At 43.6% G+C, this 24,842-nt stretch overlaps 2 protein-coding genes across 2 annotated transcripts in view; both read right to left on the reverse strand.

Annotated features, from left to right (window-relative positions):
* The window catches only part of LOC126559496 (ribosomal protein 63, mitochondrial), a 278,118-nt gene that overhangs the window by 117,641 nt on the left and 135,635 nt on the right, over positions 1–24,842 (reverse strand). The window lies entirely within an intron of this gene.
* Positions 4,199–24,842, reverse strand: part of LOC126559183 (uncharacterized) — a 456,771-nt gene continuing 436,127 nt past the window's right edge. The window contains exon 2 of the mRNA XM_050215302.1: positions 4,199–4,209. The gene's annotated coding sequence lies outside the window, so the exon portion shown is untranslated. The remainder of the gene's footprint in view (positions 4,210–24,842) is intronic.

Here is a 24,842-nt window from a genome sequence, read left to right on the forward strand (position 1 = left end):
ATACCAGAACCGGGCAAGAGGATGAGGAATGCAGGCAAGCTAAAGTACGCGTGGTTTATCCATAGTCACACAGGATAAGGAGCACACACACACACACACAAAACAGTCGAAAGTTTGATGAAACACCGCCAACTCGGAACAACAGCACAACAAATCCAGCAGCAACGGGAGCGATCGGAAGTACTTTACTGAGTTGTTCGATCAGGCGGTGTCGAGAGTCCAAATGGAAAGGGCGTGCTGATGAGCGCGGGGACTGTACAATAAAATGAAAAGTTTTAATTAAAATGTAATTAATTTACAAGCTCCCAGGTTCTACCGGGAGGAATCACGATTAAAAGGCGAAAAACCACCACCCACCGACTAGAAGCAATGGGCAACTCAGAACTCAGGACTCAGGGGCAGAGGTTGCCGGTGCAGGTGCCTAGGTACGTTCCTCCCAGGGTTGGTCCTTTCCCTTCCCGGTAGAAGGGAATTCCAGCAGTGTGTAGAGACAAATACGATGCAAGGGATGCAGGGGCCGTGAGGAATTGGCAGGACAAGACGGTTTGTTTTCATAGTTAATAAAATTGAAAAAACAAGAAACAAACACGACGACGTTGTTGGGCAGAGATTTTTGCTTCTCCCATTCTCCTCCCCTATGGGAAAGTTCGATGAAGCGAGTTATTCGGTCAAGTGGAAAAGTTTTGCGCAGGCAGAGAAATAAAACCTGACAGTAGGGAAAACTGCCGCTGAATGCAATGGAGAGCGAGGAACAGCAGGGCACAGCAGCAGCGCAAGGGCAAAAGTGTGGCTTAATATTAATTAATTTCTTCCTTTCATCTAACGCACCAACAAGACAAGAAATTATGACTTAAATTGTAAGGTGCATGTTGGAGAGTTTCAGTATTTGCGCAGTATAGCATTTTAAAGCTTATGAGCGATTTGTAGTGACATAAGGAGCCTCGTGATCCCACACATTAAAGGATATAAAATGGTTTTTTCGATCTTAAAAACGGAAGGAAGCAAAAGAGAGTTAAGGGAGTTAAAGAGAACTCTCCTTAAAACATCCGAACAAAGTTCAATTTTAAAGCTGAGGTTCTTGCTTCACACACTTCTCGATGGTCATAGGAGAACTTTCCAATGTCGGGGAGCTAAAAGTTTCATAAAAAAGTATTATCAAGCAACAAAACAGCGCACACACAAGCACAGCGTCACTCGGATGTTACTGGTTACGGTGAGACGCAGAATGGAAAACCATTTTCCAACTCCCATCCTTACCATTTGTGTTGCTAAGGAGAGAATGTGATCATTCGAAACACTTCCTCTCTCTTTCACTCTTTATCTCACACTCGCGCTCTTTACTTCAACTTATACTTTTTAAGCACAGGGAAAACTCTTCAAACAAGTAGCTTTAAAAGGTAGTTGAAGGAAGCATTTTTCCGTCGGTAAAATCGCTGCCGAGGATTTAAAGAATTTTCTATCGATCCTTTTGCCCTTTTGGAATCGAAAAATTCGAAAAATGAGTTTAACTGAAACATAAACAAGATGGTAAATTGGCATTTATTGTTGGTGTAAGAGACAATTTTAATAAAAAAGAATTCTCAAGGAAGATGATTGTGTTTCGCCTCCTTCCAACGTCCAATCAGACGTCCATCCCACACCGTACTTAAAGTTAATCAGATTCATGTATTGTCGTTTGTATCTTCTCTTTGTAGACAGTTCTATATGAAGGTTAATCAAGGCTGCTCAGCTCTATAACTTAATTTTAATAGTTAATCTAAACAGATCAATAAGAAAGGCTTTAAAGGCCACCCATTTTCACAGTGGAAGATTTTCTCATCATTGCATCAACAAATACCACCAAATCCAGTCTGTCTGTATGGCGACGCACAGCCTGCTGGGAAAATGGTAAAGCGCGTGACGCGACCGCTCTATATCGCTCTCTCTCTCTCTTTCTCGTTCACTTGAAAACAGTGTTGCCAAAACCAAGGTTTTTCCGGTGTCGAAGCGTGCGCGTTTAGTCTTTGGCTGGAAATTTCCATGTGTTTTTTTTTTCCTTTTTAATAGCTGCGTTGCTCCCACGACTCCTGCTGCCGGTATTTATTCTTATCCGTTAGATTATACACGTATGAGAAAATATAGAAGACTGCGTGAGAGAGAGAGGGAAAGAGAAAGAGCGCACGTTCAAGTGTGTTGTATTTAAATACAAACACACACACGCACACTCGCCTACACACACGGACACAAATTACAATGATGCCGGCATTTTCACTTGGGTAATATTGCTTCATTCTTGCTTTGCTACCAGTCACCACCAACAAACTTTATGGCAAAGTTGGCCAAGTTTTCGTTAGCGTATGGGAAAAGACAAGGTAAAGCCAACACCATCGGGCCATGATGACTTTGCAAGGACTTTCCTCTCAAACACACACACACAAAAAACACCATTTGCAAACTTTTACTAATACTTTCCCATACACAAGCGGGCGGCGTGTGGCGGCGTTGTTCAGTTGGAAAAGTTACTTTTTGGCAACCGGCTTCAATTGACCTCTTCCTCAGAGAGTGAGAGCAAGAGAGACAAAACATTAGATGAAGTGAGAGGGATAGAAGGTGAGTGAGTGAGAGAGCACACACATTCTATCCTACTATCTTTCCGCTACCTACCCCAAACAGTTTCCACAAGCGACGCAAAAGTTCTGAGCGGAAAACTCAGGAGCCACTAACAGCAGCAGCAGCAGCAGCAGAAGTTGTTTGACGAACAAAGTTTGGTACCGGGGACAGAAGTTTTTGGTACGCAAAAGTTTGATGGGAAATTGTACGCACCATCCTCACCCCCCCCCCCCCCCCCTACCTTCCACTGGAGAAAGTCTAGCGCGGATCAAAGTTTTAGAACTTTCCGATAGGCAAATGCGGGAGTTGTTGCAGTTGTTTTGCTGCGTGTGTGTGTCCAAGGGAAAGGATGTTGGCGGTTGTTGTGATCCTTTCACTACTTCCCCCAAACCCCCTTCTTCCCCGCAACATAAAAAAGCCGGCTCCACCGAATGTTCTCTCTGCTGATGGAATAACTTTTTCGTCCAACTCTTCTGCGCTTTTCGCTCGCCTATCCAACGTTGGTGTTAATCGGTACCCCCTTTCTGACGGAAAACTTGACTTGTTCCATCTTACTCATCAGTTTGGAAAATGTTTGTGCCTAGCATAATGTAGTATTTTCCACGGTGGAGGGGATGATGGGAAGGCCAAGACAAACAGGGCGAGACAAGAAGCGCGAGAAGTTTGTAAACTTCCGTCAACCAACTTTTCGTTGAGCCTGCGCCGCAACCGTGCCACCAAACACGGCAACTGTGGCAGGGAAACCCCGGAAACCCGGACACCCCCCCCCCCCCCCCCCCTACAGAATGGCCGGAAAAGTTTGGTGAGAAAAGTTTAAACTCGGCGAAAACTTTTCATCTAGGCGAGGCACACAGCCGACCGAGCGAACGAGCGAGAGAGGGAGAGAGAGAGAAGCCTTCTGTCCGAAGATGTCGGGAAAACTTTGTCCCAGCCAGCTATCATAAAAGTAGACTGTGTTGGGGCCAGAAATATTGAAAGGAAGGAAATTTCGATCGATCGTAAATTTCTTGTTTTTGTTTGGTTTTTGGTGACATCTTTACAATAAAAAAAATGATAAAATGTGGTAGGGATAATTCCAATTTCCCGATAATAAAAACTCCCAGACGAAATTTTTACCGCCGATGGCTTTAATAAGAGTTGTTCACCTGTAAATCTCTATCTTCCTCTCTTTCTCCCGTGTATATCCTGAGTAACTTATCCAAAAGCCATTAAGCACAACAATACATAATTATCTTCCTCCAAAAATTCCCGGGACAATGTGCGCCCCTCCCCCTCCCCCCTTCTGCTCCATCGGAGAGGAAAATCATCCAACGGTGACAAAAATTTTTGGAAGCCATTTTCCTTTGAACACGTTTGGGGAGGAATGGGACGAAAAAATGAGGATTAACACACACAAACACAGCAAATAAAAAAAAGGACAAGTTTTTGTACAATTGTTTACTCTTACTCTTCACGGAGCAAAAGTCTAACGTCGCCCAATATCATCGTGCTGATGATATCAACACAAAACAACAAGAGGATGGTGGTGGGAGATATGTTTGGTTGGGTGGTTGGCGGAAGTGTCACCTCTATCTCTCTCCTACTCCTTCTCTCTCTCCCCCTTGGAAGCAAACCATTCCTCTTTCCTTGTCAACCATTTTACTTTCTCTCCGTCGGTGCTATGCTGCACATGCGCAGTCACTTCCGGAATGTTCTCTGCCTCTTCCTCTTGTGTAGCTTTCCACTTCCAATCCCGTGGTTTTCTATCTCACACTCATTCTACCCCATATCGGACCCGATTGGAATCCATTATCCGGTTGCCACCTTCGAAGGACAACACACTACGAGCCGCCCTATCCGAACGGCAGGACGACGAAACAACAACAACCAAATGAGTCTGCTTGCTGGGATGATGGAAAGCGAACACACAGGGCCGCTCTGGCAGTACATAGCGCGTGTGTGAGACGTGCCTCCACACCAACCTCGCCCCCCATTACAAGTGCCACAAGCCGGTGCTTAACAACAGATAGGAAGGGATCCGGCTTGACGATGGTTTGGGGCTGGTACACGGTTTTAGTGGATAAATTTATGAATTTCTTCCCACCGCTTGCTGACCGCGTCCCGTCTACTCCCTTCCCTTCAGGAAAAGTCTGCATTCTCGTGGATGATGCCGTGGAGAAATTGGAGAACGGAAAGCCACATAAAAACAACGGAACGGTGTGTGTGTGTGTGTGAGAGAGAGAGGGAGAGTGTATTGCAAGTAAATATTTATTGCTGTAAAAGGCGAGGGTTTTAATGGCTTACTGCCTGCCTGCCCCTAAGGTGTTCCCCTTCCCCGGTTTTACCCTCCTTTCATTCCTTACTTCACGCTGAGTTGCGCTTAAAAGTTTAAGTAATATTTTCGTCGCATAAAAAAAAACTTTCACAGTTAATTTGTCGTTTTTGTTGCTTGTTTTTTCTAAGGAATGTGATAATTCTTAAACAGCAACCAACAAAAGTCGAAGCAGGGGAAGGTTGAGCCTTGATACCGTTTGATAAGAGAGTTATAGAGGTAAAGTTTGGGAAAAAAATGTTTCTGGCGATAACCTTAATTTTTATGATTTTTTTTTCGCTTCTTACGAATTATTAAACATTCTATTAGAAAATTAAAACAACTTAGAAAAGAAGCGAATTCCGAATTTTAACAAAATTCGATATTTAAATGCAATATATAATCATACGCCACCATGCGCCTCCATTTAGGAAGGAATGGAGATACAAAACGACAGGAAGATCATCATACAAAACGGCAAACCTGCATGATGATAGTAAAAAGGAGACAAAACACAAACAAACCTACAACTGTTTACTGTTTTGCATAAAGATAAGAGACGGAGCAGTTCAGTAACAAAAATTACAAAACATTTCACACTCTCCGTATTTACTGCCGTCCACAGAACTGATGAATCAGAGAGACGCGCGGACAAAAGAAAACGAAAAACGCCGACACATAATTGGGCGAGTTTGGGCAAAAACAGTTTCCAAAAAGTTTCTTTACCGACAAACTTTCCACGCCATCGCATCAGGCAAGCGTGAGGGAGTGAAAAAGTAAAAAAGTTTTGCCTTGATTTGCCCAAAAACTAGTTCGAACTTTCTCTCTCTCTCTCTCCCCCTGGTTCGTCTCTTCGATCAACGATGGGAAAAGTTTGGCAGCCAACTTTGATTCCTTCCCACCAAAAACTCCACCCTTTCTTAGCCACCTCATCCTCCTCATTCGGTGGAGTGGGGAGGGGAAGGTCTGATCCTTATCCTTCTTTACCTTAGCAACCTCGTACTTTCTCCAATGCGTTTCAACACTTTGTGCGTTCTTCTATTCGTTCGACTCGTTTACAAAAACAGCGTATGCTTCGATCACTCCGAGACACACAGGACCAACGGACTGGAATGGTTGGGAGCAGTGGGTGCTGGTAACGCGCGCAGCAGAAGACAATAGAGCCTCCTCTCATCCCTCTGCCACCATTCACCACATTAGTAAGTAGTAGCAAGAGTTTTATCCGAGCAAAAGTTATGTAAGTGTACAACAACACCAAATTTTCACCCATTTCTAACCAACCCCCACACCCCACTACCCCATGCCTACCATTAGAGACGATTGTGGTGGTACTAGTATCCGGTTGAATCATCCAGGCAGTGTGAAATGAAAAGAATGCCTTCATATCTCTGCATCCCTTCTTAACCCCCCCCCCCCCCCCCCCCCCTTCATCCATTCGTGATCGACCATCTCGTTTAGGACCATAGCGTGGCAAAGTAGGCGAGCAAAAATTGTTGAACAATTTTGCCTCTCTCCTTCACTTCCCTCCCTCCCTCCCTTCGTACCCGTATTTACGTAAAAAGTTTTTCCTCCACGTTTCTAAAAGTTAGACAAAACCGGAAAAGATGCCACTGCACTCTGGCGAGACACGACAGTTCAGAGCAGTCAGTGCAGGAGGTGAACAGGAAAAGCAGAAATAGGACATTGTATGCGAGCAAGCCACAGCGACAGGGTGACACACACGCGGCTATGTTTTTGTGTCGTCGAGCAGCAAGATAAACTCTCTGCGGGAGGGGGGGAGGGGGGGAGGGTTTCACAAAACACCAGCTACCCCATAGCGTCGGTCGCCGCCTATGTCATGTGGAAACTTTTGTTTTCCTTCGTTTCCCATTCCTTTATTGGTCTGTTGGGGTTGCCTGCCAGAACCCTCGGCAGAAAGATCACGCGAATCGGACAGAGATAGTGTGCGGCGCCGCCTTGGTACGGAGGAGACAAGGTTGGGGCTGGCAGAAAAAAAACTTTCCTTTCTGACTTTACTTCATAAATGTAGAGCACGTTTTAAAAAAAAAATCGGAATATGGATTTTTGCGAACTGGAACAGGTGTGGGGAAAAATGGAAAACTTTATACTCTCAACTTTTAAACAAGAATTTGGTACGGGTTTAAAATGATTTGCTACATGTTTCTGCTCTGTTCTGCAGTTGCATCGATATTTATGATGCAATTGAAGGGTGTTTACAAGCAATTATAAGCATTCTTTTGTGTCTCTTAGAGAAATATTTCGAGATAAATCACTAGAAACCAAAAGAAATAGAGCAAATCGTTCTGGGATCTCTTATTGTAATGCGTTCCGTTTTGTATGCTTGAGCTAATGGCATTACAAAAAGGAATTCTAACGTACAGAAAAAAAAATGCAAGAAAAAAAGTCAAACGACGCCACCACATTCAAAAATAAATGCCAAAAGGATCCGTCCCATATTGTTGCGGAAGCTTGTTTTAAAAAATGATTAACAATTTCATTTCTCTCTCTCTTGTTTTTCCTTAGATATTTCTTCATTTAGCTCTACAGTCTATCTTTTGTATACAGCGACACATCTTTCAGGGAAAATGAATTTTCGCACTTAGCAATGGCATTAGATACTTGATTTCATCAGGTCCGCCAGAATAAAAATGCTACGAAGGAGAGATTATTCATCATATTGATTCACATCGTAATTTCTCTCTTTTTAAACATTTATTTGAAGTTCTTAAAAATAGAATGCTACGATGAAAATATACTTTTTATCACAGATAATGCATATTACAGTAAATGAATATTAAAAAGCAAATCTTCACATTTTCTCTTTGATGTAGTGTAGGCAGCGGACTGCTATTTTCTTCCTACACTATTCAAGATAATTCAGCAACGCAACACTATTTAAAATCTGTAACTCATACACGGAAATACGGCCTTCAAATGGCTTACTAGACTTGCTGATACCGCGTAGTTGGATAGTTAGTCCTAACTCCGGATGGGATTTGAACCACGATCTTGCCGTTTGAAGACCGATGCCGATGTCGCTAACACCGCTGGGCAGCCTAGTCTTAACCAGTTAAGGCTTAAGGCTTAAGGCTTAACTTAAGGCTATTAAATGCCTGTCTCCTCTCAGTTCTCTTACTACAATAACGAGGAAGTGATTGCTCCAGATCTCTCCAGAGTTAACACTGGAACAATATGGATTCAGCATTGCAGCATTGGAATACACTGCGAAGTGATGTCAAGTTTCCAGATTGGAGCAGTAAATCTCTGATGTCAAACATACTGTACAGGAGATGTAGGTATTATGCGAAGCGCGGGCTTCGACATCCGGGGTACGATTTTCATCCGATCTCTCCAATTCCTTGGCTTCGCGGATGACATTGACATCATCGGACGGACAACTGCGGCGGTGTGCGAGGCGTACACCCGACTGAAACGCGAGGCCAATAGATTTGGATTGAGCATCAATGCGACGAAGACAAAATACCGGCTTGCCGGAGGCTCTGACCATGATAGAGCCCGACTCGGAAGCAGAGTATCAGTTGACGGCGGCGATCTCGAGGTGGTAGAGGAGTTCTGCTACCTTGGCACGATCGTAACTTCGGACAACAACCTAAGCAGCGAAATCCGAAGGCGCATTGTTCAGGGAAATCGTTCCTATTACGGACTCCACAAACTCCTGCGATCCTATGCTGACGGAGGACGCCAATGCACTTGCTATTTTCGAACGGCGGGTGATAAGGACTATCTTAGGCGGTGTGTGACGAAGGAGAATGTACCACGAGCTAGCTGAGCTGTTTGGCGGTACTGATATCCTGACGGTAGTCAAAGCCGGAAGGATACGTTGGCTGGGGCACGTGATGAGGATGCCGGACTCATGCCCCACCAAAAACCCGTCCGGCACGAGGCGTAGAGGAGCACAGCGAGCTTGTTGGCTTTATTAAGTGGAGTCTAACCTGTCGGAGATCGGATGCCGCCGTGGATGGAGGACTGCAACTTTAAACTGAGTTTCGTGGAAACTGATTGGCGACCTGGCCATGTCGATGCGTCGTGCTCAATCCTGAGCAGGCCAACAAAAAGAAATCGAGTGATTGCATTTTCGATTTGGGGTAATCCTATTTGCTGCTTTTGACCTGGCTGGCTTTAAAGAGAACCCCTGTAACGGTATACTTCAAGCTGCAAAAAACATCACACGCCAGCAGTATAATTTTGTTTATCTCTCGTAATACTCGACATTTCTCCTGAATGCAGCCACAGCATAAATAAAGCGTATAAGACACCACACACCTCCTTCACCTGGTGCCGCCGCAGCGTGTGCTTGCAACATACCAAAACATTTCCTTGAGCCATATTATCGCTTACGAAGCACAAATGAGCAAACAGAACAACCGCGTGCAAAATGTTTGAACTAGGAAGGAACGCACCGGGGAGGGACTTGTGGACGTTGAAATCTGGCAACGTTCGCACATTTCCATAGCAACCTAAATCTCGTTGTGTAATCTAAGTAGTAAGGAGAGATTTCTTGTTTTCTTCGCAAAACAAATACAAATGCTTCTATTCATTGATTTTTGTTTACATCTTGAGAACCGCAACCGCAAAACTGTTATCAAGCAGTAGGAAACGCTTCACACATTAACAGTCTTTGTTTGACAGTATCCTATGTTCAACGCTCACACTCCTAATCCACAGTCCACCACCCGAGGAGGGGGGCCGGGGGTCAATATGCTCACTTTTCTTCCACATTTTTGCTTTTTTTCCTCTTCTTTTGTAACTGCTGACCTTGTTAGTTTTCGTCTCCGTTTCCCCCAACTCGTGCCCGATTTCTCCTCCTCCATTCAGATTGATTACAGATGTGTCAGCACCATTGTTCCACCGCCGTTCCACCGCCATTCTGATACAACTAATAGTAAAACGGATACAGTTTTTTTGTTAAGCAAGCAAATTTGATTTTTGCGTAAGGAGAGAAAAAAAATTGCGCTGAACATTTTTGGGCACTGATGGCAATATTTGAAAAAAAAAAACCGAAGGAAATAACTGTTGGGATAAAAAACCGTATGCGATCCGCTTCCGTTTTTCTACACGTAAAAACTTTACTCTATCTACAGTATTGGACAAAACAAGTGCCCAACACGCCTTTTTAATTTTTGCAAACAATTGATCCTTGCGTCGAACACCTTCACGATCATTTCGCACAGATTCACGATCCACCCACAGGTTCTCAATAGGATTCAAATCCGGAGATTGAGACGGCCAGTTCATCAATATGATTTCATTATTCTTAAACCACTGTTTGACCCTTTTTGGCGGTGTGCTTGGGGTCGTTTTCTTGTTAGAATATCCATTTTAATGGTGTATTCTATTCAGCATAAAGCAACGTAAGTCATTACGTTGCCTCCGCCAAGCTACACCGTCTTCAAAACAGAACCGTCCGCCCTTTCTGCACATCCCAGTCAATCTGAGATTGAGCAAACAGATGTCTTGTCTGATTGTCCCATCCGAAACAGATAACTGCATATCCATTCGCACCTTGAACGAAGATTTTCAAAGATCCTTTTTCATGCTTCTTACTATCATATTGTCCTCTCTTGGCGTGGTGGACCGTGGTCTTTCACCATTTTTTTCAACTCATACTTGTCGCAAATTGTTTTATTGTGACATTCCACTCTTGAAATCATCGATTATTTCCATTTCTTAGTTTCCTTCCAAGGCTGTTCGGTGTCATTTTGGTGTCTAGTAACAAAAATATAAAGAAAGCATCAGTACTGACCTTCCCCAATAATTACCAACGTGTATTTACCTTGTAATGTTACAATAATGCAAAAAGAATACTTTTTACGCAAAATAATATTTTTCCAACGTAAAACAAAGTTCTTAAACGATGCTGCTAGAGATACTCTTGTCCACAAAACACTCGCTGTGAGCTGTCAATTTGACAGCTGATAGCTGAACCGTCAACTGCAGTAAGTGTTTCGTTTTCGATTTCGAAAAATTGAAATTTGCTGATTTGCCTTTTTATGATTGCTCTCTTTGAGTTGCACATGTTTTGTCCAATACTGTTCATATTATTATTCTACCCACAACAGATTGAATGTCGCTCGCAGAAAACAAAACACGGCACCACGGCGACCCTGAGGATTTTCATCCTTTTTTCTCAACCTTCACAAATTGTCGAGCTAAGAATAGATCGATAATAGGCAGCACAACCAGAGAGTATATCGTACGAAATATTTTGCATACTTGTCAGCTATTTTTTCACCAAAAAAAAAAACAGACTTTCCCTCCCCCACTAATCTTTGTTCTCCTTCTTTTTCTTCCCCCTCCCTCACGATTGCATGATTTCACAAGCAATGAAAATATGTTTGTATGCCAGGTGAATCGAGCTGTAGTGGCAGACACACACGCACATACAAAGCAAAACCATACTCCTGGCAGCAACACAAGCAAAAACACAATTTCCCATTTACGATCAGATGTTCTACGCGAAACGAACAACACCAGACCCGTAAATTAAAACGAATATTTCGCACCACCAGCGCGTCATAACGATTTATGCACAGAGACTCGACAAGGCTGTGGTTTCAAATTATGCGCGGTGTCTGTATGGTCTGGTGTGTGTGCGTGTGGGACTTGTTTAGGGACAAAGCATTGAAAATAGAACGGCAACAAACTTGATAGTGCCAAAAATAAGAAATCTGTTACAGTGCACCGACCAAAAATGATGGGCAGGAAAACGAATCCTAAAAAGCAAACCCAAAAAAAACACACTTTTAACGATGTGTTTTGCATTCGTCGGATTTTCCCATCATGAGGTGCTTCCCCTACGCGAGCTCATGTGGTCATGTGTTTGGGAACTCTGTTATGGTGTGTCGAACCGTACGCAAGTTGCTGAACTTGACCATAACAAGCGTGGATAGAAAGGAGCAATAAAATGGCGTTTGAATAGGAAAATGAGCTATTTCTAGCTTCAAAATTACCGTTTAAGTTAAAAGAAAATTATTGTAAACACATTAATGCATTGATTCATGCTCAATTGTTATAACCAACAAGATTTTTAAAGGAATTCTGCTGACGCATCTTCGGAGCTTAAAGAGCACGTCGTCGTGACATGGCCCGGTCAACAATAGATCTCCCAGAAACTCGATCTCTGGCTGCAGCTTCCCATCCATGTAGGTACCCAATCTCCGACAGGTCCCGCGACGACGAATACCTTTATTGGAGGGGCATGAGGCCGCGGCATCCACATAACATGCCCCAGCCATCACTCAAACACGCCAAGAGCGTTTGCATCCGCTCCGCTTGAATGGTCCAAGACTCGTGGCCATACAAGACCATATCACACATTTCGTGCGGTCTCGAAGTCTTCTGGATCTCAGTAGACGGTGAAGACCGTAGTAGGATATTTTTTAATAATATCTCCTAAGACTTATCTAAATATATCTTAGAATATATTCCCTTGGAAACGGATCTAGGACATTGCCTACTAAAATGTCATTCATTTAGAATTCGGTCACTCATCACAGGCTGTAAAACGCGCCATTTTTTAACGTAGAAATATAATTTCTACATCAAACGACAGGTATTTTATTGTTCTTTTATCACAAAATTCAAGAAAAATATTTTTGTTTATAGACGGATGAATTTAAGCAACTTTCTTTTAATATATTCGCTACAGTATGCGTGTTAGGCAGTTGGAAAATCTGCCCAGAGCTTAATTGTACTTTCATCAGCTTCAATAAAAAGCAAAACACACTTTTCCAGGCACTGGTCTTCATAAACTGTCGAGTTCATAGATTGATTTGTTATAAAAACCCATGTTTTGTGCCTCCACAGCTGCTGATGGCTTGCAATACCATAATTTTGCGGGCAAACTCGTCGACAAAAACAAACTTATATTTGTTGGGAACATCGCCTCGTGCTGTGGCAACATAGAAATGTTGTCCTGAATTCTTCCTCAAATCTATTTTTATGTGAAACGTACTTAAAAATCGTTATTATCTGGTCATATAATTTTTAGAGCACGTGGTTTGACGATGTCATTATGCTTCAGAGATCTGTTTGTTTGCTTTGAGGCTCGAAAAGAGCGGGCAATCAATCCGATTCTTCTGACGGTACTTATGCTGCACCGCATTTTTTGCAATATCCTTCTAGCTCAGCTAACGATCCACTGTTCCTGAAAGACGATTTTGATGTACCTTTCTAGTGATGCTTTGACGTTTCCGAAACCGTTTCAAAACATATTCAAAAGTAGTAGACGCGTTTTTAAGGAATTTTCCTACTTTTCTAACGGACCAAGTGGAATTTTATAAGTGGTTGTGCACAATTAATTGTCGGCATCATACGGCATCACCGGAGGCTCTACTCTACATAAGACAGAGTGACCAAATTCTAAATGAACAATACTTTAGTTGTCATTTATAGTAATTATGAGTATTTGCAGCTCTTTCTAAAGCTTCGCGATCGGTTGATTTAATGTTAAGGATCGTATAATTTTTGTACAAGATCCTGCTAGAGAGATTTCCGATCGATGAGTAAATAATGTAACCACGGTACAAAGAATTGCTCTGTCACAACTTGGACGATCGACAAATGAATTCATTTTCATTAATCAAAACCAAAGGCCCGATCATCAAGCGCCATTGGATGCATGTTTAAATTGCGAAGCGCAAATCGCTAAACGCTTTCTACCCTCGTCATCTATTTCAGCCCAGCGCTGTGAACTGCATGCAAATCCATCGTTTTAAATTTAGTTCATATTTCCCTACTGCACTGTGTGTTTGGAGGAGATGTGGCGAGTGAAAAAAAAAGAAGAAGCAAGAACTGGCAAGCAAAAAGTCAGCCATTACCACCCATTCCTTCCGAGTGAGCACGGCATCACACACACACACACACGGTCGGTCGGTCGCGGTCATTGTCTGCCGTGTCGTCTGGTCTTTCTTCGCCGGTTGAATATTTATGTCGCTGGCGCAACGTCAATAACCGGCTGGCTGGGCACGGTGAGATTGGGGCGGCGAAAGGCAAGAATACATGCGCATGTGGGCCGCCTGCTCTTGAGGATCGCGATCGTTTTTACCCACCCAAGTCAAGTCCGCGCGCGCTACAGAGAGCACACATGCTAACTACGCAGATGTTATTTAAATATACAAACATCGTTCAAAGCTATTTATAACCCGGCCCAACCCTCCGCCATCATCCTACCAAGCGCAACATTGCACAGCCTCCTTACTGCTTCTTCTCCTCTTTGCTACGTCTCCTCCTACCCCGTTCGTTACGACGCGTTGGTCGGTCATCATCAACGCCTCATTTTACACACAACACATCCAATGCTTCTGCTGCTCGGTGAGCTGCGCCGATCGGCGAAAATGTATCTTGGAAATATGATAATGATCCCACCATACTGCATATAGCACGGGACAGGTTAACGGGCGCTTCTGGTGATCGTAGCAGTGTTTGCATTTCTCTTGCAATGAGCGGTAGTGGTTGGCAACAGCCAGAAGCACCCTTACCACCCCTTCTTCGTTGATTGCTTCTCGATTGGCTGGATCAATGATGTCTAGATAGAATCAAATGCATCGATTAATTCATCGAGATGTTTGCACCGTTTGCTCTGATTCAAGATGGCGATTTTTGCTCTCTTTCTCTCTGTATCTTCCCATCCTTCTCCAACCAGTAAAAATTGCAACCACAAATTACGCAACGCTTCAACGCCGCGAGAGGAAAAAGCAAAGCTGTTATGCAGGATGGGGGGAGGTGGTGTGGGGGGGGGGGAAGTAATGACAAAACTTCACAAAACTTTTCCGTTTCTTTCCTGTTTTTTCTCTCTCTCTGTTCTCTCCCGTCGTTGTGGTGAGTTTAGTGAAAATAAAATACAGCTTTTCAGCGACGCGTCAGCAAAATATAACAATCGCCCCATTAATTTCTCATTAAAAGTGTGCCAACACCCCTCCCCGCACATACACACACACACATGCACATGCATCTTGGACGAGTGTTCGTTGGCTAACCATACTAGTCACCAAACAGACAAACACACACACACACACACACACACACACACACACACACACACACAAACGTGAGCATTGGTATGAAAATATTATTTGTGGAAATTGCCTTCCCTGCAGCACAACGGGAAGGGAGAAGCAGCAGCGAAAGGGTGGTTGGAAAGGAAGGAACGAACAATTTTCCTTTCATGTGTGAGAATTCGCGTTGGAGTACACGCGCATTCCGATGCATTATTATTCGGTTGGTTGAGAGCACGCGTCGTGTTGGTTGACGTTTCGGTGAAAATGTTTAGCTCACAAAGTATGGCAATTGGAAGTTAAAAACACTCAAGAACCATTAACAACAAATTTGTGGCTTTATTTGCCAAAATTAGCACAAAGAAAGAAGGGCTCACCACTTTTCCAACTCACTCCTCCTCACTACCCGAGAGCATGTGAGATGAGATGTTGCTTTTTTTTCTCACCCTCAGCGAAATGCACTGTAGCCGCTTCGCAAAAACGCGCACTCGTAGTTTTCTTATCAGTATGTGTCGCGGAACGACGATAAGTATGACAAAATTCGCGTTGCATATGTGTGGTTCTACGAACCAGTGAAAACAGAAAAAATAATAATAAAAAAACAGCCGCAAATCTTCTTCCCTAACCCGAACACACCGGCAGCAGCGTTGGTCTTTGCGTCCTCTCTCTCTCTCTCAGGTGCCCTTCGAAACAAGGTCTTGTTGTCGCCGAGTAAAGTACACAACAACCTTGAATCGAGTCACAACTCGCGCGCACACACAGTCCTCTATCACCTCTCACCACCACCTCAGCCCAACCCACCAACAGGGTGCGAGCGAGCATGACGCGCTTCTCTTCTATCTACTGCACGCCGCCGCCACCGCTGCTGCTGCTACTTCGGGGGGTTGTTGTGTGTCGAGTGTTTCGATCATCCCCCCCCCCCCCCCCAACGGACGAATGCAGACAGAAGACAGGAGAGGGTTGCAGTGGGGGGGTGGGGAGACAACATCGTCACCCCGTGGCACGATGGGTGCCACAAACTGAGCACAGTGAGGGTAGAAGAGTAACAACAACAACAACAACAAAAACAAAAAGCTCACACACAGAGAGCCACAATAATAGAGACGGAGACAGAGCGCGAGCCAGTTATGTGTGTGGGGCAAAAAAAAACGAAACGTGACAACTCAAAGCAGTCGTGCGGCGTGTTTATCGTCCCTCAGGGAGTGTATCATTTTGTGAATATTGTTACGTTTTTTTTTATATATAGGTTGGAGGGCATCACAGGACTAGGAATCGTTATTGATTGCTGGTTGGAATATTTTTTATAAAGAGAATAGTAGCTGAAATCACAAAAATGGGAAAACTCGTGCGAATATGACGAAAAGGACCGGTTTTACAGTTGGAGATCGCAACCAGAAGCGACGAGGGCTTTGACGCTTCGTCATCCAAAGATACTACCGAAAAGATCTTGACGTATGAAGGACCTGGGTTCGCATAAACATGGCAAGTCAAGCGATCACTTTGTCGACGGACTTTCCATCCACCAAAATGATCTCATGGCCGGAAGGACCTTGTCCTCCAAGAGGTCACATCTTCCAAGAAACATTGTCATCGAAAGAGCTATGCGAGCTTTAAACTTCAGAACTCATTGAAGTCGTTAAGAAAGGGTCAACTGTAACACGATTTTAGCTAATCACTGAACATTAACTTAATTTAAAATTGCTATTGCTCAAACTGCAACAGTAATATGATCTATGAACAGCCGGTCTTCCAATGACAGGACCGAGGATCAAATCCCATCCGGACCGTCCTTCAGTAGTAAGGACTGATCATCCAACTACGTGGTATCGGTAAGCCTAATAAACCATGAAATGGCCGGCATGACCAGAAGGTCTTTAAGCTAAAGAAAAGAAAGAAGAAGTATAGTGTTGCATCAAGAATCCAAGTGATCGGATATTTCCCCATATTTTTTAAATAACATTGATTTCCAGGTGGTGTAGTATTCCACTGTTCCAATGCCTTCATCGAGAAGAATCGATTCCACCAACAACAGGCCAAACATAGCGACAGTTCCCAAGTGCTCGTGAGAAAGTTAATGTGCATATTTTCAAATATTATTCGTCAGATTTTTATGCGCGTGAAAGGGAAACTCTGGTAATAAGGGGATGGAATAAACGGGCAGCAGTGCAAGTGCAAAGAGTGATAATCGTGTATTGCGCTCGCTCGGTTGACAGCATCGATAGTGAGAAATACAACTCACGCGTGAGAGTGAGAATAAACCATAGAATGGCTAATGTGCTTGCTTCGCCGGATACCGATGAATGATGCACATTAACCTCACTTTCGAGTAATTTCGTTACCCAGTGTGAGGAAAACTGTATCAAAACCAATGCCCCACCACCAACCGTTACAAAAAAAGGAAAAAAAAGTGGACTCTACGCAAAAGCAGTACCTCGAACACGATAAACTGCTGCAAATCTGTCCTATGCCACTCGACAGTAAGAAATAATGCGAAACGAAAAGAGCAATTTGAAACGAAACTGCAGCTTGCTTGCAGAAAGCTCTTCCCTAGTTTTGCGTTCTCTCCTCTCCTTCTCCTCAACCGAATATCAACCAACCCCTCAAAACCCCCCTTACGGCCATCATCACGCTCCCGAAACGGTTGTTTGGAGTCGTCGTGCTGTGAATTAAGACGAAACAAAAAGGTTAACAAGATGAATGTGCGTTCAACAAAAAGTGTAACGAAGAAGCTGAACGGTTTGGAGCCGTGTGTTGTGCAGCGCAGTGGGGTGAGGTGAACATAAAAATAAAATTTACAGAAACAACAACAAAAACATCGTACACCAACGTAGACCTTCAAACAACAAAACATGTCGTGAATAATAACGCAACCCGGCAGCGCAAGTATACGGCCTGAAAGGTGACCCGAAGAAGATGGAGCAACAAAAAAAACAACAAAAGAAAAATGAACGCAACAACTCCCAAATGGATGAAAATGCAGCAAACAATAACGAACACACACACACACATACACACACGAAAGACAAGAGGAGAAACGAGTGAAGAAAAATCAACGGCGACTTCCACGTCATCAAGCAAGCGAGTAGCGAGCGAAAATTGTAATAAAAACAATAGCAATTTAGGTAACGAAAACAACAACAACAAAAAAACCGACGGTGGAGACACGACGAGACGAACGAATAATATGTAACAACAACACAATCGAAAAAGGTAGCAACAGAGAGAGAGAGAGGGAAAGAGTTGAAACATGATAATTGAAGAAGCAAAAGTGAATGAAGAAGTGAACTTGTTCGCCAGGAGGGGAGACATGGTGGTAGAGGGAAAGAGAATTGGTCACCCAATGCGTTCTCTTCGTCTTCCCCTTCTTCAATTCGAATTCTATCGCACCCCATATCCCCCCTTCTACAAGGAAACATAATCTTCAATCCACACTTCTGTGCTGGGGTTTGATCTGCTCCTCGGATCGATCGGTCGGTTCCTTCCTTCTTTGGCTCGTTGCCATAAAAGTACAACAGTACACATATCACCGTGGCGAATTCGCCCGCAGCGTATCGAATATAGGCCCACACACACACACACAAACAAGGCGTGATTTTATGACGAAAGAGGAACGAAAACGGAAATGAAGAACACGCAAAACCCCAAAACCGCAGATACGAAGATGGAGCAAAAACATAAAGAGAATGGTGCGGGCATACGCGCGGGCTCTGCTAAAGCTCGTGGGCACCAGACTTCCCGAATGCGAAGCATTGTGCACCATCAAAAAGAATGAATCACAGCCAAGCGGAGGCAAACAACAAGCGCAAAACTTGACCGTCGTGCCAAACTCTGCTTCTAAAAAAGAAAACGAAAAAACGGTGGTCAGCAGTCTCTCATGTTCGTCTCAGTCTCCACCTTTTTAAGGGTGAGATTGGGATGAAGAAGAGAGCGAGATCAACTATGAAATAAAATAAAATGGCATCCGAGACTACTTGTGTCCTGCTTTTTAGGCGCACCGATTCTGCTTTAAAACTGGATCATCGGTAAAAGGGTTAAAAAAGTAATGCTTCAGACGCCTACAACGATTTCTTAAAGATCTCTTTCGACCTTTTGGTTCCTTTTCTTTTATAAACCACCAGCTATGAGATTGTTGGAATTTATATTCGATTTAACCCTTTGCACTTGAACGGTAACTCTCACCCTACAGCCCCTGGAAAGTCGTTTACATTCTGATTTGTTTTATTTAATTATTTTTAGAGATTCCGTATTCCGTTGTTTCTGATCAATTTTACTGACGTTAACCCTTTGCACTCGAGGCGACTTCGACCAAATTAGCTCAAAATATTATACAGATACTTTTTGAGAAATTTTTAAACAAACAAGCGTATACAAGTAACAAAAATTCACTAGTTTATTCATCAAGATACCGCAGACAACAAACAATTAGTAATTATTACCCTCTGTAATTGGTTTTGGTGTGATATTTTGTAAAACAATAGCCAAGGTGCATCCTATGCTTGTCTGGACACGTGTTACAATAATATATAACTTCCCGCCTTTCTTCAGGCGTGCCACGGTCAGAACAAACTTTGCAGTCCCTTGCGACGTAGTTGCTTGCTCCCGTTGCTGGCGATATGGATGGAGCGTCTCAATTGCTCGACGAGTGTCTTTAGGAATCGCAGATGGCTTAGTGGCTTTTCCCCTTTTTTGGCCTTTTCTGGTTTATATAAATGGTATGAATTTACCAGGGAAATTTCCATACCCCAGAAGAAAAGCTTACGGCCACCATTTGAGGGAGAGTTTACACTTGACATCGATCGGGTGCCGCTCGGATTGACGCTTCGATTCGGCCCGGGCGCTGGACCGGCGCCGCTCGAGTGCAAAGGGTTAATAGTTGTATTCAAAAACCCAAGTAACATTGTACTAAAACATGTGGAAGAAGCAGACCGGACAAATTTATATTTGTTTCGATAAACATCCGGTACATCAAAGGATAGACTTATTTAGAAATAACTAAATATCATATATTTGAGGAATCAAACGACCAACTAATTTGAAACATAATCGCTCTATGTCTGTAAAGCTCACGGGAGTTCCACCAGGACTCAAATTTCAATTACAAGGAATAATCTTAATTGATCAAAACTCTTTCAAATGCTTGTTTTAATTACCGCATCAAACATTAATAGTAATAAAGGTGAATCACGTTGAATGAGCATGCACCGGTGCTCAATATGAGTCGCGCGGAGGAAAGAGCAAAGGTTTTTAGCAAAAATTATTTCTTGATCTACTACTGACGACTCGTCAAACGATACAAGAAAACGTAGGAGGTGTTCGCGTTCAAATTCTGTACTTATATTAATTCAAGTGTCGAGATTATAATGCTGTTGCAATGAGATTAAGCATTGTTCAAAGGTTTCGTATAACCGCCAAGTTAGCTCCACAAAACGAATCCCCCCCCCCTCCCCCCAACACACACCATGGCCGGCGTCACGCAATAAACAAGCGCGCCCCGTTACCGACCGACGTGTCCCCCGGCCAGTTAAAGATTAGAAAAACAACAGCAATAAGTAAGAAACCGACATCATCGGAAACCGTCTCTCTCTCTCTCTTTCTCTCTGCTCGATTCGCCCCAAATCACCTTCCCTCCCTCGTTCCCCGTGCGGAGGGGGGCAATCATATTATTTGCGAATGCTTTTTCGCACCGGAAATGGATCGAAGTAACAAACGAAAATGAAGCGAAATGAAAAAAAAAACCCACCACACACACACATAGAGCGCCATCTTCGTTTCTTTTTCGATATACCCGTTGCAAATGGTTTCAATATTCTCCACTCACCATGCAAACAAACGAAAGACGCGCGCGAAGGTGAACGCAAAGAAGGTGAAAATCAATAAATCACCACCGAGCACTCACAACATCGTCGTCGTCGGTCGCCCTCATTTGACCATGCCCGCGGATATGTGGTGGTAATGGTGGTGGGGTGGTGGTCGGTTGGTTGGGTAGGTTTTTCAACTCCGTTACGAGAGAAGGCGAGAAGAGGGAGAGGCCATGAAAAAAATGACTCAAACCAGAAAAGACGGTTGAATGAATGAGAGACGGCGAAGCGAAACGAAACACAGTAGCACGAAGCCACAACTTTATACAGATTGTTCTTGAAATTGCATTGTTTACGAGAAAAAAAAGCCATGAATTGTTTGTGTATGAAGGCGATTAAACAGTCACAAAATTTAAGTGCAACGTGCATTATCAGCAAAGATTGTAAACAGATTTTAGAAGCTGCCTCATAAAAATGGAGAAATTCTCTTCCGCATCTTTGGCACTGGCTTTTTCTGGCATCCTTGATTAGATTTTACCCGTAGTTTGCTTTTAGTTTGAAAACTTTTTACTCACCTTTACATTGCTATGACGTGGTAAAAGCGGAAAACGAGATTTTCTATCCGAATCTGTAATGAAAGAAGGACAGAACATTAGCAGACACTCAACACAAATAAATAAATAATTATACATAAATACGTGGTTTCAACCAATTCTTTAATTGTATCTGATGTTGAAGGGGTTTAACCTTTCTCTGCACAAAAATAGAACGTGTGAAGTAAAGAATAAATCATTTTTAATAGGATATAAACAAGTGATTCTCGTTGCAATATGATCCACACATCGTAACCAATTTATTTATTCTTTACGCAAACCGCGAATAGAAGTTGTTTTTGGCTTAACGATTTTGCTGACAGAAAGCGCTTACTTTTCAAATTACTCGTGCTTTTACAGCAACATTGCTGGTAAAAGTCTTTCGTAGAAGATATCGGAGGGGCCAGGTTATGTGATTCTGGGGAACATACCGAGCAATGTCCGGGATAAGGCAAAAACACAAGGTAAGGAAAGGCACAAGAAGTGTGGAAAATAGGGCGCAGAGCAGTAAACATTTTAGCCTAATTATAAAAAAAAAAATAAGTTGACGAGCATGACTCTCCTAATTATTATTAATCTTCTAATCATATCCTATTCGGAGGGTAGACATTTCCTTCTTCCTCAACTCAAGTAAGTGCACCGCCGGGGATCTTCCTGAAGCCCGAACGGCTGCTAAAAGTCCGGGTCTAGCCGCATCGAACAGTTACAAACCTTGAAGTCGACGCTGACCATACGCTGAAGATGTGCATTCATCGCGTAATGATTCGACATAAGTATCGACCCAGGAACCAGGTGAAACCAGGAACCCAGGGAAACGTGTGGTGAGATGGAGTGCAGGAACCTCCCGAGTTCGTCCTCATCGCACAAGCTCTACCAACGGGCCATGCACAGCTGCTGTGGGGTGCAAAGAACCTCGTCTGTGCCAAGGAGTCTGTTCCCGCAATGAGCAGGCAGCCATATAAACGATATTTGGAATGCTTTATTAAACAAAGAGCTTAGAATATTTAGCATTTTTTGTATAAAATAATCAGAGCTCTTCAATGCCTCGACGGATTCCGAAGAGGATCCGTCTGCGTAGTACTGTTGAGGATTTGAATGGCCATACTTATCCACAAAAATGCTGGCAACTGTCCTCCAGCGAATATGATTTGGTATGTTCTTCGTGTCCTCTCGCATGGAGGTGTCGACTACTAAAAGGGAATTGTAGGACTCTGGTAAAATGGCACGGCTTATTGCTCTAGTGGTACAAGGGTTTGCCTGTAGGATATTGTGGATCTCAGTAGAAGGCGAAGCGATAGTTGCAAAAAACCTAGTTCTCGCGACATCACACCGGACATCACTTCTAGAGGACATTGTATGAGTAAATTTCATACCGCCCAGCGCAATCCTAAGACAACAATATTGAATTCGTTTCAGTTTTAGTATATTTACGTCTTGGCTGCCCAATGGAAGTAGATGCATCCGAATTCCAAGACGGATAGAATCGTTGTCTTATACCTTCGCAGAAGGTCTGATGGATGTGCACCCCACCAGAACGCTGCGACTGTTCGGAGGAAGTTGATTCTTTTAGCTTGATTCTTTCAAAAGAACTAAATCAGTAGAACCAGTGCATCAATATTTCCAATCGTGAAAAAATCATTATCAGCCAAAGGCATAATAACAGTGATTACACTTTCCACGTAAAATCTAAACAAAAAGATCATTTTTCAGAGTATAATTATTTCTCAACAGATACTGATAGCAACAACGATCATTCGAAAAAACCGCAAATTTGCAGGCATAACATTCATTATTTTTGTTATTTTTTTTTTTTTCATTCCAAAAACACAAAACTAAACTCCCCAAAAAAACGCAGAAGCATTACTAAAGCGAAATATAAAGGAGTTAAAAGCCCATTACCAGACTTCAAAACATCAACCGTGTTGTGTTGTTGGGACAGATAGACGACGGGCTGCGACGACGACGATAACCACACCACACCGAGGAAGAGTGCGGTTAATCATAAGCCATCAGCCCCCCACCAGGCGGCAGACGTCGACGGCGTACGTGCATGTGCGCGTTTACACTAGAGATTAGGAGATTTAACCCGGGAGGGCAACAGGAAGAATAATACTTTAAACTGCACCGTGTGTGTCTGAACGAAGCTTTGTGCCTTTAAAGTGAAGCAAACAACGAACAGTGTGGTATTGGGGGGGGGGGGGGGGGGGTGGGTTGCTACAATGCTTACACAATGCCAATCCTTACCACCTTATTACGACAGGAAAAAGCCCATCTGGTGATAAGAGACACCCATCGGACTGAGCGTGAGAAGACGGCCGCGGCCGTCTAGTGGTGGTGATGATTTTGCAGTGAGCGTGCACATCAGCGCTATTCTGGGGCGATTTCAGTATGAGGCACTGAGTACTGATTATTTCACGCCGGCTCGTGGCGCTTCAAAGCAGAACGATGATGATGTCAGTGGGCCATGGGGTGATAGAAGATGACGAAAGGGGAGGGAAGTGGGACGAGAAAGAACGAACCGGGTGATAAGTTTGTGAAAACACATTGTCGTCGCATTGATTGTGCGCTTCTCCCTTTTTAGGTGGTGTGTTGCTGATAACCGGGCGCGTCGCCAACTTGCAATGGGGGCTTGAGGGAAAGGAAAACGGGAGAACTGTGGGTGAGAAATAGGTGAAAAAACACAACAACATTTTCATGAGATGCTCTACTGACAAGAGCGTCTCGAGCATATGAAACATACACCTATGTGAGTTAGAGTTGGAGCCAGCGGCCGGCAAAGTGCAGCTTGTTACTGTTGCTGCTTTCTTCAAATTTATAGATTCCTAAGTTCAAGAAGCATTTTACAAAAATAATGAACCTCAGTTCAAAGCCCCAACAAAGACTGTAAGCTGGATACTGCCGTCCTATGGATTATTCACATGTTTTCTGCCCTCTCAAGGCACTGACTATCACATATGCATCTGCTTCTTCTGCCACAGAGTTATTGGAAAAGGTTTCCCGACTGAAGTATTATCATGAGCATTATCATGTTGGCCTGTTCTTTTAAAGAGCACATCGTCGAGACATGACCCGGTCAACAATAGATCTCCAGGAAACTCGATCCCTGGCTGCAACTTCTCATCCATGTAGAAACACGATCTCCGACAGGTCCCGCGACGACGAATACCTTTCTTGGCGGTGCATGAGGCCGCGGCATCCACATAACATGCCCCAGCCATCGTATCCTACCTGTCTTTGCCACCGTCAGGATGTCCGGTTCTCCGTATAGCTCAGCAAGCTCGTGATTCATCCTTCTTCTTCACACTCCATGCTCGAACACACCGCCAAAGATGATCCGAAAGGATGCGATGCTCAAACACGCCAAGAGCGTTTGCATCCGCTCCGCTCGGATGGTCCAAAACTCGTGGCCATATAGGACCACCGGGCGAATCAGTGTACGATATATCTCACATTTCGTGCGGTCTCGAAATCTTCTGGATCTCAGGAGGCGGTGAAGACCGTGGCGTCTCCTGATTTCGCTCCTGACATCGTTATCTGAAGTTACGACAGTCCCAAG

This window comes from Anopheles maculipalpis, chromosome 2RL, assembly GCF_943734695.1.
Source record: "Anopheles maculipalpis chromosome 2RL, idAnoMacuDA_375_x, whole genome shotgun sequence".
Classification (NCBI taxonomy): domain Eukaryota; kingdom Metazoa; phylum Arthropoda; class Insecta; order Diptera; family Culicidae; genus Anopheles; species Anopheles maculipalpis.